Consider the following 14,726-nt stretch of genomic DNA (forward strand, 5'->3'; position numbering starts at 1 on the left):
AGGTAGGTGTCCTTGCTAGGTGAGCTTCCGCTTTAAAGCATCAAGTAGTAATTTTAAAAGCCAGGTTGCCAGTTCTTTTTTTGCCCAAGTGATTTTTTAGCCAGGAGAGATTGAAGGTGCTGTTTGGTGATGGAAGACGGAGAGAGGAAAAGCAAGTAAAAGGCATGCTGTGCATAGCCACCACATGCCATGGGCACCGTTGTCATCCTGCACAAAAGAGGAGCAGCTCAGCAAGCTTGGCCTGGGCCGTGGGAGGGAGCATACAGACATCTGGACCAAGCGGAAACGAGTTAGTTGTGCAGGTTGGTTGTTTTCTGCTGTTTGTCCCACGTCCTGTTGCTCAGTGGTAGATCTGTTCACGTTCAGTGCTGGCAGGAATGTCCCCGAGCATTTTTGTTTCAGCTGTCGCAACACTTTGATCCCCTGCTGCTTGGCTGGGGCGTTTGAGGAATGATGCATGTGCTGCTGTCCAGCCAGGCTCTGGGGATGAGTCTGCGTAGCAGGGTATGCCTGAGGCTTGGGGAGCAGGCCAGGTGGAATCCAGTGCGCTTTGCTGTCGTTCTCAGTGCTTGTTTTTGCTCAGGAGGGCAGGTGGTGAACCTCATGAAGCAATGCCTGCAGACGGGGTTTGCGGAGCAAGAGGTCCTGCAGGCCTTGTGTGACCGCCATGGAGCTGTAGCGAGGCTGCGTCAGTGTAGAAGAGCAGAAATCCCTGGAGGCGTGAAGGTGAGCTGTGGGCTCCAGTAGTGCAGGAGGGGATGTACGTGCTCAGGGTTTGGCTGCTTCTGCGTGTGTTAAGTGAGTGTGATAGCACTGCTTGGTCTGTTTGAGTGTATGGAACAAGTGTGACATCCTTTGTGCTGGAGTCGTGTGGAAGGAGTCCTATGTGTTTGCGACCTGACTTGAAGCCTGTGGGCATCACGGAGGAGTAGGGGAAGGGGATGAGGGGAGGCAAGCGAGGGTAAGAGGATGAGGCGTAGGAACAGGAATCTGTTTGGCCGATCTGACGTGCTGCCGTTCTCTTTTTGGTTTAGGAATCTCTGTGTGCTTTTTAATGAAGAACAATCTCATTGTTCATCTTGTGAGCGAATTCATTCAGGCCTGTTAGTTGGTGTTGTTCTCTCCATGTAGCTGCAAGTGAAATGGATACTTCTGGTGTGATGTGCGGCCCCCTCCCGCCTTCTCAGATCAACCAAGTTGGCAAGGCCTGGCTCTTGGTTGGTGAGCTGTGCCCAAGGTGAGAGAGGTGTCTGTTCTGGGCATGATGTGTGGCAATCAGACCGTATAGGCGGTATAGGATATAGAGCAGGCATGTGTTTCTTGGTGACGCGCGTACTCCCTGGTGCAAGGGGTATCGCTCCACCTAACATTCACACTAACTTGCCCTGTAGACATCTAATCAGCTCCCTGCCCCGTGTTTTCGAGCTGCTCTCCAGTCCTTATCTCGATGGCCTTCATCCTCCCTGTTATTCCAGACCTAGTGTCTGTGAAAGTGCTTGCAATCCCTTGTTTTCTAACACTCTCTATCTAAACTCCCTTTGTTTGCCTCTTATTTCTACTTTGTGCAGCTACTTTCCCTTTTCTTGCTGTGAGGCCCTTCTCTCTCTAACTGCAGGCTCCTGTTCTCACTCTTCAGTTCCCCCCTTTTCTATAGTCTAGCAGGACTTCAACCTGCTAGATCATTTTGATTCTGTTCTACGTGTCCCAAAATAGGCCCCACTTCCCACCTTTGGCCTCAACGCATGTCTCTTCCATATCTTCTTTTTCTTTCTAGTACTCCGGCACAGGCAGGCAGAGCATCTCATCATGACACAGGTAAAACCTCCCAACAGCACCTAGAGGATGCAAACTAGGAAGAGCTGCTTTAACCATCCTAGACTCAGTAGCCAGCTAGTATGCAAGTTCCTTAAATCTCCTTCCCAGCTGGGGTCATCCTGACTTGTCCTAGGCAGGACTTTGGTCTGTTCCCAAACTTTCCATCAATCTCTCTCGATTCTTAAATCCTTCTTGCTGTAAGCACAGCGACTCTGACTTATTACTGTGCATACCCCTCCTTCCTTGGCTGTTAATCGGTCTAGTGCCATCCTATTCTGGAGCACTGCTTTGGATAAAGGGGACACTTCTTCTTGGGTTGCTCGTAATGCATCCGTTGTGGCATTCTCTATGATTTCCAGAGTTGCAGAGATATTGACTCTAGCTTTTTCTAGCTGGGCAACTCCTAGGGCCGGGATAAGGGCTCTCGGAAAGCAGTGGTATCCCTTGTTCTATATAGCTAGGGGGTTGTATGTACGCTTCGTTTGAATCCCAGGGGTCCTCAGGAGTGGTCTGGGCTATTAAGTATCCTGTAGTGCAAGTCCATGTCCAATTTAAAGGTACTGCATTCCGTGCCTGAGCGTCCCCACGTAATCACTATGTGGTATCCATGAGGTAACTGACATGGCCTGGCCATCTTTTCCTGAAGAGTGAACGATGCTCCCATCCCTACAATTCCGAGTATGTTCTTCTCTGAGAGCCAGTGTGACTCGTTATCGATTCTAGGATCACACCCCACACTTTGGTTCCACCCCCAGCTACACCCTATGCCTGTCAAGTCCTGTCAGCCAACCCCCACCCCACCTTTACCGTCAGTTTTTCTGTCTGCAGAGATAGACCTAGTAGAGTTAGTAACTAGTCAATGCAATGTAGGTCCCTTTTGTGGCTTGTCTTCTATCCCAAACTTACACTTTCCGTGCTCTAGCCAATGTGGAACGGTCCAATGTAGTGCCACTATCCCATAAAGGGGCACCTTTCCCTCCCCTCTAGGGAAGTCATTGCATATCCAACAAGATTTGTTGAGAGCCTGGCCCATTTTTCTCAGTTCTTCGGAAGTAGCTCTTCTCTTGCCAAGCTGTGACTACTACACCAGTCGTACTGACCATTCTCAAACTCTTATCCGTGCTTTCGGATCCTGATTTTCAGCTGGTCCTCTCTCTTGTGCTGTCCACTGTGGTCCTGGTGCTTTCTTCAGGCAGGTATGATGTATCCACGGTGTAAGCCCCTCTACCTTGGCCGTGGTGTGGGTGGTCAGGAGAAGTTGGTAGGGTCCTTCCCACTTTGGTTCGAGAGGTACATCTGAGGGAGATTGAACGTAAACATGGTCGCCTGGCAATACGTGGTGCACTGGAGCGTCAGTGCTTCAGTCAATCAGTTCCCAGTCATGTGCTTCTTTGTTGGACCACCTTGGCAAAATGTGGGCCTCGATCTGCTGAGAATGCTACAGGAACCCCGAACCTTGGAATTAACAGCATGTAACAGCATTTTCGTTGCTTCCCGAACCTTAGGAGTCCTCCAGGGAAATACCTCTGGCCATCCCCAAAAGGTATCAGTTAGTGCCTACATCCAGCGATCCCGCCCTTTTCTTGGGGGTTTCAGGAAGTCACTTTGTCACTGTTGCCCTGGAAGGTTCCCTTTCCCAATAGGCCCACTTGTAGCCCTTTGCTGGTACTAGGTTCGTGCTTTGTAACCTCTGTTTACGGTCTGGAATTAAAGCCCTCTTCAACGACCTGCTCTGCCCCCTGATCCACCATCTTCTCTCCAGTTTCCGGTACAGTGTTCCCTTTCTGATGTCCTTGACAATGGATGGTAGCCACGCTTACCTTAGTGAAGATTTCTGTAACTTCTGGGGGTACACCACTGTTTGTCCCAGTTTGTATGTAAGCCAGTCTTACCGGTTTCCGTCAGTTCATCTTGTTTGACCCTCAGCTCCAGTGTTATTGAATTGACTCTCTGCATCCATTTGTTCTGATCAGTCTTGCCAGAGGAACGGTTTTGGAGAACCTGGCATCTACAGGCATGTATGTATTCCTCCTTATTTTCTCAGCCTCTCTTCAACTGGTCCCAAAAGGGAAGCCTTTTCTTGTTGGGCAGTAGCTCCTGACTTGTGTTGCAAAATCATCTCTGGGATGGTAAGAGGCACCCGTGCCCACCGGAAACGAAACCTCTTTCTCCTGCTCTCCTAGCTGCAATTTCACCGGTGGATTTGCTAGGAATAACTTCCCAGGTTGCCATTCTTCAGCTTTTGCAATCAGAGACGGTTGGATTTGTGCACCGCTGTGTCATTTCCCTGCAGTTGGCACAGTGCTTTTGGTCCAGCAGGGCTGGAAGCCTCCCCCTCCACGGGCTCTTCCAGGCCCCCCCCGTACCTCTTTTTGAGGGGACCTCTGGGTCCTAGGGCTCTACTCTAGCACCGCAACAGGAACAGCTGTTGCTCTTCCCAATGGCCTTACTATCTCTGTTCCTCAATCCGTTTTTTTCCTTTCTCTTGCTCAGCTCTCTTTGGATCTACCACCCTGTTCCACCTTGCTCATCTTGGCCTTCCTCAGCCTGCGTCCTTCTGCAGCTTTTCCTTTCCCAAAGTCTCAGCACTACATAAACAACTAGCATGACATTTCAGTTTCACCTCCTCCTCTCCTCCCCGGAGATTTCCAGTGTTAACAGTGGAATTTTGGGTTTCTGAGATCTCTGCACGTGAAGGCTATTCTCACTGCCAGTGCCCCATCCTCTGCACCTCCCCCCCTTTGCATGTAATGCTGTTTACAAAACCACTCTCTGTGCGGGTCCGGGGCGGGGAGGGGGTGTGGGGGGTTGCTCTCCTGCCAGTGCAGATACACTCACTTTCTCTGTAACCCTTTTTCCTTTGTCCCCTCTTCATCCCCTCAGTTACACTTCCACATACCCTCAGTCATGCTTCTGTTTCCCATTAGCAATTACACTTACTTCTGCCATCAAAACCGTTTGTCCCATTCACTTCAGAACCCACCAATCATACAGCACAGTTCTTCAGTGTCCATAAACACCCAGTACTTAGTCTCGTGATGAGAGCACTCCATTCTAACAACTGGTCATGTTACTTTATGGACCTTCCTTCCTTAAGAAGAACAGGAACTGTAAGAAGGTATGATAGTTACGGGTCCCCTTCCGATGCCGCTTCTCATCATCTTCTAACTTCCACATTAAGCACCACTGATTGCAATACTTGGTGAGAGTTTCCTTCCTCAGGGTGCCTCCAGGTTCCCCTGCAGTATCCCACCAGTGTGCCAGTGCACATCCCAACGGGGTTTCTTTGGGAATTTCCTTCCCCTGGAGCCTCCCACGATGTTGACCAAATTCTTCTCGATTCCTCATTTCCTCAGAGTTTCCACAGGCAACCCTGGACACCGCCTACTGATCTTGTTCAGATGTGAACACTTGGATCACACAGATCTCACAGAAGCCTGACCACCTTCCTTGACACGCTTCCCCGCAATCAGAAGACAGTACTATGCAAACAGGCTGACCCTCATTCCCTGCAAGGAACGCATCTCACTCACACCACACTCACTCTGATCTTTAGAACAAAAGCCATGGTTTCGACGTAGTCCACAATGCTGACGATGTCTTTTAGCTGGCATCTTCATAAGGCTAGTACATGAGTCAGTAAGCTTTCAGGTTTCTCGGAAAGTCATCTGGACCTGAAATGATTAGATCCACGGTACGGAACACTCAGCAGATGGTGATAACAATTACACAACCTAGAACTCCCAGTCCTACCTCGCTGTTTCCAGAAAAAGGAGGGAGAGCTGTTGCTCTTCCCTTGCGTCTGACTTGCAGGTCCCCTTCCCCAGGCATCCTGTGAGGCCCTTCTCAGAGTCTCTAACTGCAGGGTCCTGTTCTCACTCTTCAGGCTTTGAGACATGCCTTCCAGTTGCACGTTGTGTTCTTTGTTGTGTTGACCTCTTGAGCTCCAGCCCTAAGGGAGGATCCGAGCGGTAGCGCAGAAGGAACGGTTTAGAGTGGAAGTGCACTGCAAAGGGCCGGAGGCAGCAGGAGCAGGGAAGTGATCATCGCCACTGTACTGCACTCAGCACTGGTGAGTCCTCTCCTTGAGTAGTGTGTTCAGTTCTGGGCCCCTGTCTAGAAGGGGGACCCTGAAAGCCTGCAGTGTGTCCAGAGAAGCGCAATGAAGCTGTGAGGGGTGTAGAGCACAAGTGTGATGGGGAGCGGCTGGGGGAAGTGGGATTCCTTAGTGTGGAGAAGAGGAGGCACAGGGAAGACCTTCTCCCTCTGTCCAGTTACGTGACGAGAGGTTGTGTTGAGGTGGGGGTGGTCCTCTTCGCCCGTGGAACTAGTGCTAGGATTAGAAGGAATGGCCTCAGGTTGCATGAGGGGAGATTGAGGTTGGATGGGAAGAAGAACTTCTCCCACTGGGTGTTCAGCCGCTGGAGCGGGCTGCCCAGGGAGGTGATAGAGTTACTGTCCCTGCGGGTGTTCAAGGGACACTGGATGTTGTAGTGAGGGACGTGGCTTAGTGGGAAGGAAATGGTGGTGGTAGGTGGGTGTTTGGACTGGATGATCATGGAGGTCTTTTCCAACGTTGCTGATGCTATGATTGTAGGAAAGGCATCTGCTGGGTGAGTGCTTTGCTGGGTGAGCGTCCCCCTGCTGGGAAAGCAGGCAGCTGTGGTCTTTGCAGACAGCCACATCCACGGGGATTGGAGGCTTCTGAACCAGAACCTTGTCTTTCCCGTCTCGTGCCCGCTAAGTCACGTTGTTTGAAAGCAGCACCTTGGTGGCAACCTTGATTTCTGCAGCCTTCTCTGAGCTTTGTGCCACGAGAGCTGTGCCGCTTCTCCCTGTGATGTGAGAGGGTCTGGAAGGCCCTGCAAGAAGTCTGGGTAGGTGATGGCAGTGTCTCTTCCTTTCCCCGCCGGTGCTGGACATAGCGGGGAACGGGAGTGGGGGACATCCCAGCAGTGGATTCCTACCTCAGCAGAACGGAAGGGCTGTTCTGATGGGTGTATTTGAAGTGGAGTGAATCTGAGGCTGATGAGAGAATCGAGGGGCCTGTGAAAAAAAAGGAGCATGCTGCATTTTGTGGCGCAAGATGTTCTGGGAACTGCTGGTAACAGTGCCCACAGACTTGGATGAATCTTCAGTCGGGTGCAGGGACGCGTAATGCTCATCGTAGATGTCACACTGACAGCAGCAGTAGAGAGACAAATTTCATAGGGCTGCATGCTTTTTTTTTTCCTTTTGTTTCAGTCCTAGCCGTGGAAGCATAGAAGCGTTACCCAGACCAATTGAGCATTTGCCACCTGGGCTTTCTACCAATGCCATAGGCAGTGGAAGTCAGCATCGCAAGCATCCGTGAGAGCCCTGCAAAAGACTGGTGAGAGTTACCCTGGCGGCCTCCTTTGGCAACCTCAGGTCTCTGTAAGCTCTCAAGCTTTGTCGTAAGTCCCCCCGTGGTGCTGACTCAGCTCTCCCTGTCTTTGGTGTAGGAGAGCTGGTCTTGAACTCCTTCCTGTTTCCTGCCTATCACCTGCTCCCTGCTTTGCCCATGGCCCAGCGAGCCTTTTATTCCTCGCCCTCAGATTTGCACGTGTGGATGAGAGCATCTGCTTATGTACATGTGCACTTATGACAGTGCACTGCACGTCTGCTGCCATTGCTTTGCAGCCCTCGTGTGGTGGAGCACCACAGAGTCCTTTGCTTACTCCCCCCTTCCCGGTGGGATGGGGGAGAGAATTATGGGGGAAAAAAAAAGAAGGTGGAACTCATATGTTGAGAGAAATCTCTTTCCAAAGGTAGAGAAAAGGACAGAAGTAATGGATGCACACACACACACACACACACATATATATGAAGTATGTAAGAAGTGATGTAGAAGCAGTGGCTCAGCACCTCCCAAGCAATGGGCAAGCAGAGGAAGAGAGTGAGATGAGCTCCCACCCCCGTTAAAACGCCTTCCACTTGATGTCATATGGTATGGAATATCCCTTTGGCCCGTTGACATCAGCTGTCGTAATTTGCTTTCCTCCCAGCTCCTTCTTGAGAGCTTTGCTGAGAACGGCCTTGGCTCTGTCCAGGTCTGCTTCTCAGAAACTATAAACACGAGAGTGTTCTCACTGTCATAGCATCATAGCAGACACTGAAGAAAAATGGATCCCACCTGAGACTAAGACAGCCCCCCAGTGTCCGTGCAGCGAGCCGTGTGGGGCTGCAGGTCGTGCATTTCCCTGGCAGCATTGGGCAGGGGTGCTGGGGAGGTTTGCGTGCTCAGCTTGGGCATCGCGCTGCTGTGCCTGTCAACACAGCATGCTTCGTGCTCTCCAAGCAACAGAACAGCGTTTCATCAACAAGGTGCCGAAATATTTACTGGAACCAGATGCATTTGTGTCTCTGAGGCTGGGTTTACCCAACGAGCTCTTCTCGAAGGAGCTGTTTTGATTCCCTTTGTCCGTGTGCGAGATGCGCTTATCCCACTTGTGTTCTGTGCTTTGGTATTACTCTTGGTGGGCAGAAGGAGCTGGTGGATTCAGCAGCAGTAGATTCTGTTGGTTTCCTCTGTGCTGCTTAATCCCTGGAGCTCGCTGCTGCACGGAAGAGTACAATCGTGTTTATCCCAAGGCTGCTGTAAAGGGGAGCCCGGTTGGCGTAGCAGTGATCAGCAGCTAACGGGCTGTGCAGAGGAGGGCTTTGCAGAAGGAGCAGGAGTGCCTGCGTCCATCTGTATCCTCGGATACGTTCTGGCAGTGAGGCAGCAGCTGTGGCCACAGTGACTGAATGCAGACTTGGCAAGACCCCCAAGGCTTGGGGCTGCCACGTGGCGTTTCCTAGCCCTACCCTCCTTTATATGCCTGGCAAAGCACAGCCACCCTGCACCCAGGGCAAGCGTTTGTCTTAGTGTCATGTTTCACGCTATCTTGTGAAGCTCAGGCACTGGGGGCAGCTTCCCCCCAAAGAAAAGGAGGAGGAAATGAGGTCGTCATGGAAGCCAAAAGGCAAAAATGCACTCGGGAAAGAAACTGTCGAAGCAGTCTAGTAGTAGTACTATGTATTTCTCTTCCTTTATTTCCATCCAGGTGAAAGAGATGGCTGCTCTAAGCCGCCCGTGGATGCAAAGAAGGACCCTAGTGTGGATTTGCCATAGGCCCAGCAAGAGGCTCAACAGCACCAAGCTCCGTGTCCTGCACTTTGGTCCCGCCAACCCCATGCCAGCTTCTCCAGGATTTGGCTGGGATGGAATTCCAACCACGCACTGATTTCTCGAACGCTGGGGTGCCCTGTTGGAATCCTGTGGTCTTGTGACGTGGTCTTGCCTCCCAACCTTGTCCGTCCATGGTGGAGCAGCCGGGTGGCCCTTAGTGATGTCATAAGCGGCTAGAATGAGGGGAGGAGCAGCGCGTGCTGCGTCCCTTCATTGGAGCGCTTGAGCTCGGCGTGAGTACGTGGCTTGTTGCACTTGTGCATCTACTGAGTGTGTTTGTCTTCATCCCGTCTTGTGCAGCGCCTTGTAGGTAAGCTGAGACGGTGCGGGATAGACGGGTGGGCAGCGAGGGCTTGAGAAGTGCTGGCTGGCAGAGCTCCTAGGATCATATTTCTTCATCTGGACCATCAGACGCCATTTTCCCCCAGGCCATCACTTCCAAAGCCATCCATCAAGATGGCATTTGTCCAACGGTTTTTCCCTCGCCTTCCTTGCTAAATTGTGGAGGCACACTGACCTGCTCTTTCTCCCTCCCCTGCCCACCCTCCGCCTGCTCCCTTGGTGCAGCTTTTGCTCGCGGAAGATCAGAGCAAAGTGACAAGGAACGGCTGCGGGTTCGAGGATCTTCTTCTCCCTTGTTCTGATCTCTTGCCAGGTACGTGCCATGTTTTGTATTGCCACATGGTTCAGCAGCCCGTGTTTAGTCACACCGTGTGTAGTAACACAGCCTCGTCCAGCTGAAATGCAGCTCTGGTCACGTGTGGGATTTTTCCACTTCCTCTCCAGCTCAACCCTCAGCAGGATGCTGCCTGTAGTGCTGGGAGCAGCTAGTGTGAAGGAAAGCAATCCCTTAGGCAAAGAGCCCTAGCCCCACTCTGTGCAGAGCTGCACAACATGAGCCAGGGGCACAAGCGTGCATGCTTTGGCTGTGTGAGTGTGGCCGACAGCTGTAGGGAGCACAGCAGAGATGCAGGCAGCGAAATGCGTGGGCAAGGCTGCGGCCGGCGCTGGTGGTGAGGCTGCTGCTGGGAGCCGGGGGCTGGGGAGCAGCTCCAGCCCCAGCAGTGACACTTCTCCCTGGCCTGCTACTGTGCTCTCAGCGTGCTGCGGGCAAATGCATCTGCTGCTTTGTGCCAGAGTCCCCATCTGCTAGTAGAGGGACAGCGACTTGGTCCAATGCTGCGTATTGCAACGGCTGTCCCGTTTGAATAGACTGCACAGTGGTTGTTTCTAGAACAGCTGCCTCCGCCAGTGGGCAACTGAGATTAGATCTGAAGAAGACTCTCAATCCAGTGCTGTGTGAACACAGGAAATGTGTTTCTTTTCTGTTGCAGCTTGTCGCGCCTGCTGTGATGGGCATTGCGAGCAGCGAGATCAGCCGTGGGCCTGACCGGGCGTTGACGGAGGTACAGTGTGAAGCTCTGCTTGGCCTCTGTTCCCTGACTTGAGCCAGCAGAGTGAGCCACCGGTGTGCTCTCCTGCTTTTCAAGAGAGAGAGCATCCTTCCGGCTCTCTCGGTGTCCCTGAAGAGCTGCCTTAAAAGCTTCATTTCCTTGCTAGTGGCATCGAGATGGCACCCTGAAATCCTCCTTGTTTGCCTCAGCTCCTCACCATGGCCTGTGCTCTCTTTTTCAGCCTGAGAACCAGGGGAAGCCTCTGCTAGTCGATGAGGAGTCATCTCTTAATATTCCGTCTATTGCTGCTGGCCATGTTATTAAGAGCTACGTTGCCCAAGCAGCGGATGAGCTCTCCTTGGAGGTAAGCAGTTAAAGAAGGCGTTCCTTGTTGTCACGGACAGAAGAGTATACTGTGTGAATGCATCAGGAATATTCTCAGACACCTTCAGAATGCCTTGTGAGGTGAATCCCAGAAGATGCAGGTGTAGATACGACTTGCACTGGGTTGGATGCAGGGAGGAGTTCAGACATGTCTAAAATATGTTTTGATTTGGCATGCTTGCACTGTATTCTGTCTGGTGTGTAAGGCAGTGACTCTTGTACCTCCACGTTCAGCTTTCCCACAGGAAATGCCTGAAGAGCTGCCCCGGTGCAATTGCTCTCAAGCTGTGCGCTCTTTGGCAGTGCAGAAGAAGGGTGCCATTTCAGCTGTGCTTTCCTCCCAGCTGTGCTGACGCTGGGATTGATGTTGCAATGTCTTGCAGGTGGGAGACCTGGTGTGCATTACTGCTATGCCAGCAAAGGAGCAGAGCCCCTGGTGGAGAGGCAAGCGTGGCTTTCAGGTAGGCACAAGCTTCAGACTCCTGGGCGCAATTGCAGTCAAGTCAGGAACGTCAGCTTCGAGCTGCTTGGCCCGCACAGGGTGGCTTCTGGACGTCAACAGCTTCCCTGTGTCGCTGTCAGAGGCCTTTCCCTTTGGCTCTGGGCTTGGGTGGGAAACTGTCTCCTCATGTGACTTAGAAGCAAGAGCCTCTTGTGCTCAATACGCAGTCAGGAGTTGACCACCTCTGTCCTTTGTAGAAGCGTGGAGAACAGCCATCTTATGCTCCGTCAGTTGCTTTTGTAGGTCTTCTGGCTGCAAATGTTGAATGAGGGTTACTTTTCTGCAGGCCATTCTTTCTTGGTTGAACAGTTGAGGCCTGAGAAATGCTGCATTCAGTATTCCATCTCTCTTCTTGATCTTGTTCCAGGTTGGAATTTTCCCTGGTGAGTGCGTGGAGCTCATCAACGGAAAAATTCCTGAGGCCCTCATCAATTCAGCGCCAAAGCCAGGTACGGATGTTACATGTGATGGCGCGGGGAAATCAAATGGAGTCGTCTTCTGGGTGTGTTCTGTGTTGAATACCTCCTTTATCCATCCCACGTTCTCCTCTGTGTTGATGATCCTTCCTGCATCCCACGGGGCGTAGGGCTGCTGTTTTGTAGGCAGTGAGAATGAGGGCTTGGGCAAACGATAGGATCCTTGTAGAATGGCTTGGGATGGAAGGGACCTCAAGGATCATCAAGCTCCAACCCCCGTGCCTCAGGCAGGGCTGCCAACCTCCACTTCGAATGCCAGACTAGACCAGGCTGCCCAGGGCCCCATCCAACCTGGCCTTGGACTCCTCCAGGGACGGGGAAAATCTGTTGTTGTAGGTACTTGTTGGCAATGTTCTTCCCGCTTTGACGTGCTCTGTCGAATGTGTGATGCTCGGCCTGGTCCCACTGAGCCCAACCTGAAATGAACTGGTTTCTTCCTTTTGTTGTGCAGTGCCAAAGAAGCGTGGCAAGCTCCTCAGCTTCCTTCGTTCCTTCGTGAAGGCCCGCCCAGAGGAACCGAAGCAGCGGGAGATGGAGCTGGAGAAGGAGAAGGAAGGGGTGTTTGGCTGTGACCTGGGAGAGCATCTTCTCCACTCTGGCCGTGATGGTAAGGAACAGCCCGTTCCTGAGAGCTTCCTCTCTCTGTTGGGCATGTAAAGATGAATGGGAGATCGTGTCCAGCAAGGGGCAGGTTGATAGCGGTGGAGAAACGTGAGGTGGGAGTTATGGCTGAAAGGGAAGCTGAGGCTAATGCTCATAGGAGGCCGGCACACTTGTATTTGCTTAAAGCCAAAGGTGTAAGCCAATGCCACGCTAGCCTGAAAACCAAGGAAGCCTTTTGGCCCAAGAGAGTGTAGTGCGTCAGTTTCCTAGCTCTTCTGGACATGAGGTCTCACGCCTCCATTGCGGTGGGAGCTGTGATGGGACTTGTGGCAGTGTCTCTGGCTTCCCCAGAATTACTTTCTGCAGGCTGCTTGGCAGGTCGTGGCATTTCTTGAAAGCCAAGAACACGTCCGTGTCCAGTTTTGTCCCCGGCTCCTGCCTGTCTGCGCCGTCTGCGACAGCCTTTTTTCTCCTCTACGGAGGAGGCAAGCCGTAGCCTGGCTGGGGTTAGTGGATGGGATGTGACAGGGGCAGCGGCTGAAGCAGGACTTGAATCAGGAGCTCAGCTAAGCGCTGGCCCTTGTTCTGTAGTCCCCCAGGTCGTGCAGAGCTGCGCTGAGTTCATCGAGCAGCACGGCGTGGTGCAGGGGATCTACCGCCTGTCCGGCGTGGCGTCCAAGATCCAGAAGCTGCGGTAAGAGTGCTTCTGGACTGTATGTTGTCTTGCTTTGGAGTTGTTTTCCTCTTTCTCCAAGCCCTCTGTTTTTGTGTCCTTCTCTCCAGCCATGACTTTGAGTCGGAGCAGATTCCGGAGCTCACCGTCCGGGACATTCACAGCGTGAGCTCCCTGTGCAAGATGTACTTCAGGGAGCTGCCGAGCCCTCTGCTGCCCGAGCAGCTGCATGGCAAGTTCTCGGTAAGCACAAGGCAATGGCCTTCATGTCCCTCTTCGTGGCCTGCCCCATCCACACACACGCCTGCGCACCTTTTTTTGGTCTTTTTTCTGTTGAAGTTGGGGTTTTGATGGACATCCAGTGGGTGTCTCTGTACAACAAGCAGCTCGTGCTTCCTGCACACCGGGTGCACCGTAACACCTGGTGTTAGCATCCTGCCACTGGAAATGTGGGAGATGGGAGCAGCAGTGCCCTCTGCAGTTCGGAGGCCCTTTTTCTGTTAGCCCCATGCGCTTGACTCGCATGATGTGTGTCTCAGTCCCTTTCTGCTTTCTTCCAGGACGCTGTTTGTGCCGGTACAGATGAGGAGCTGTTGCTCCGAGTGCAGGAGGTCATCCAGCAGCTGCCTGCGCCTCACTACAGGTCAGAAAACTGCTGCCCTCAGTCTGGGGAGCTCAGCCCTGCTCCACTTCAGAGGGCGATGATGCGATGGCAGGCTTTGTCTCACGCTGGCAACGTGATGCCTGTTTGTGTGTTGAAGTGGTTGCTGGCTCCTTGGGGTTGATGGATTGGGTCAGTTCATTGGCACGGGGGCACAGCTGGTGCAGCTGATGGCTGCGTCTGTGCTGTGCTGGGGCTTGGTGCTGCAGCGTGGCACCTGGGAAAGCTTGATCTGCTTCCTATTCCGTGACAGTAGCAAGAACAAGCAGTGGCATGAAGTGAGGTTTGTTTTGTGAATTGCAGCACGGCGTGATCACTGGTGCTGAAGGTTTGGCTCTTGCTTTCCAGGACACTGGAGTATCTGATGAGACACTTGGCTTGTCTCGCTGGGAGCTGCTCTGTCACAAACATGCCCGCTAAGAACTTAGCAATTGTGTGGGCTCCCAACCTCTTCAGGTAAACTTCTTTTTCCGTCTCAGCACAAGGCTTAGATCTGTTCTCCCCACGGGCACACTTTGGAGAGGAGGACAATTTGTGCTCTCTTGGTTTTGTCAGATGGGGCTGGTGTGTCCTTGATCACCCGGGAGAATGTCTTCAGTGGCATCAGTGCTTGCCCACTGCACTGGAAGTCTCCAGAGCCCAACTGGACAGCCTTTGGCTGCCCAAATGCCCAAACGTGGGGAAACGATCTCGGGTCAATGACTTCTCCAATCTGCCTTTTCTACAGATCCCAGCAGAACGAGGCTGCCTGCGCCAGCGGAAGAGCTGCCTGCGAGGAACTGCAGAGGCAGTCGGACGTGGTAGAATTCCTCATCAACCACACCGACGTCCTCTTCTGCTCCAGCTCCACATCAGGCATCGGAGATGGAGCAGGTGAGCGTCTTCCTGCATGAGCTTTGTCTTGATGAGACACCTTGATCAAATGCAGGCCTTCTCCAGGATTGTTGAGATACACTTTTGCTATCGAGGGGCCAGCAGATTTGTGGGCTTAGATGAGAATATGGCAACCTGTGGCTGGATGCGAAA

The 14,726-nt window shown here is 52.5% G+C and overlaps 1 long non-coding RNA gene across 1 annotated transcript; it reads left to right on the forward strand.

Moving 5' to 3' along the window:
• Window positions 1–244: 244 nt before the first annotated feature.
• Window positions 245–643, forward strand: LOC121108422. The gene is made up of 3 exons (XR_005842928.1): window positions 245–302; window positions 403–504; window positions 584–643. It is a non-coding gene; the product is annotated as an uncharacterized LOC121108422 (long non-coding RNA).
• The last annotated feature ends 14,083 nt before the right edge of the window (window positions 644–14,726 follow it).

This window comes from Gallus gallus, chromosome Z, assembly GCF_016699485.2.
Source record: "Gallus gallus isolate bGalGal1 chromosome Z, bGalGal1.mat.broiler.GRCg7b, whole genome shotgun sequence".
Taxonomy (NCBI): Eukaryota; Metazoa; Chordata; class Aves; order Galliformes; family Phasianidae; genus Gallus; species Gallus gallus.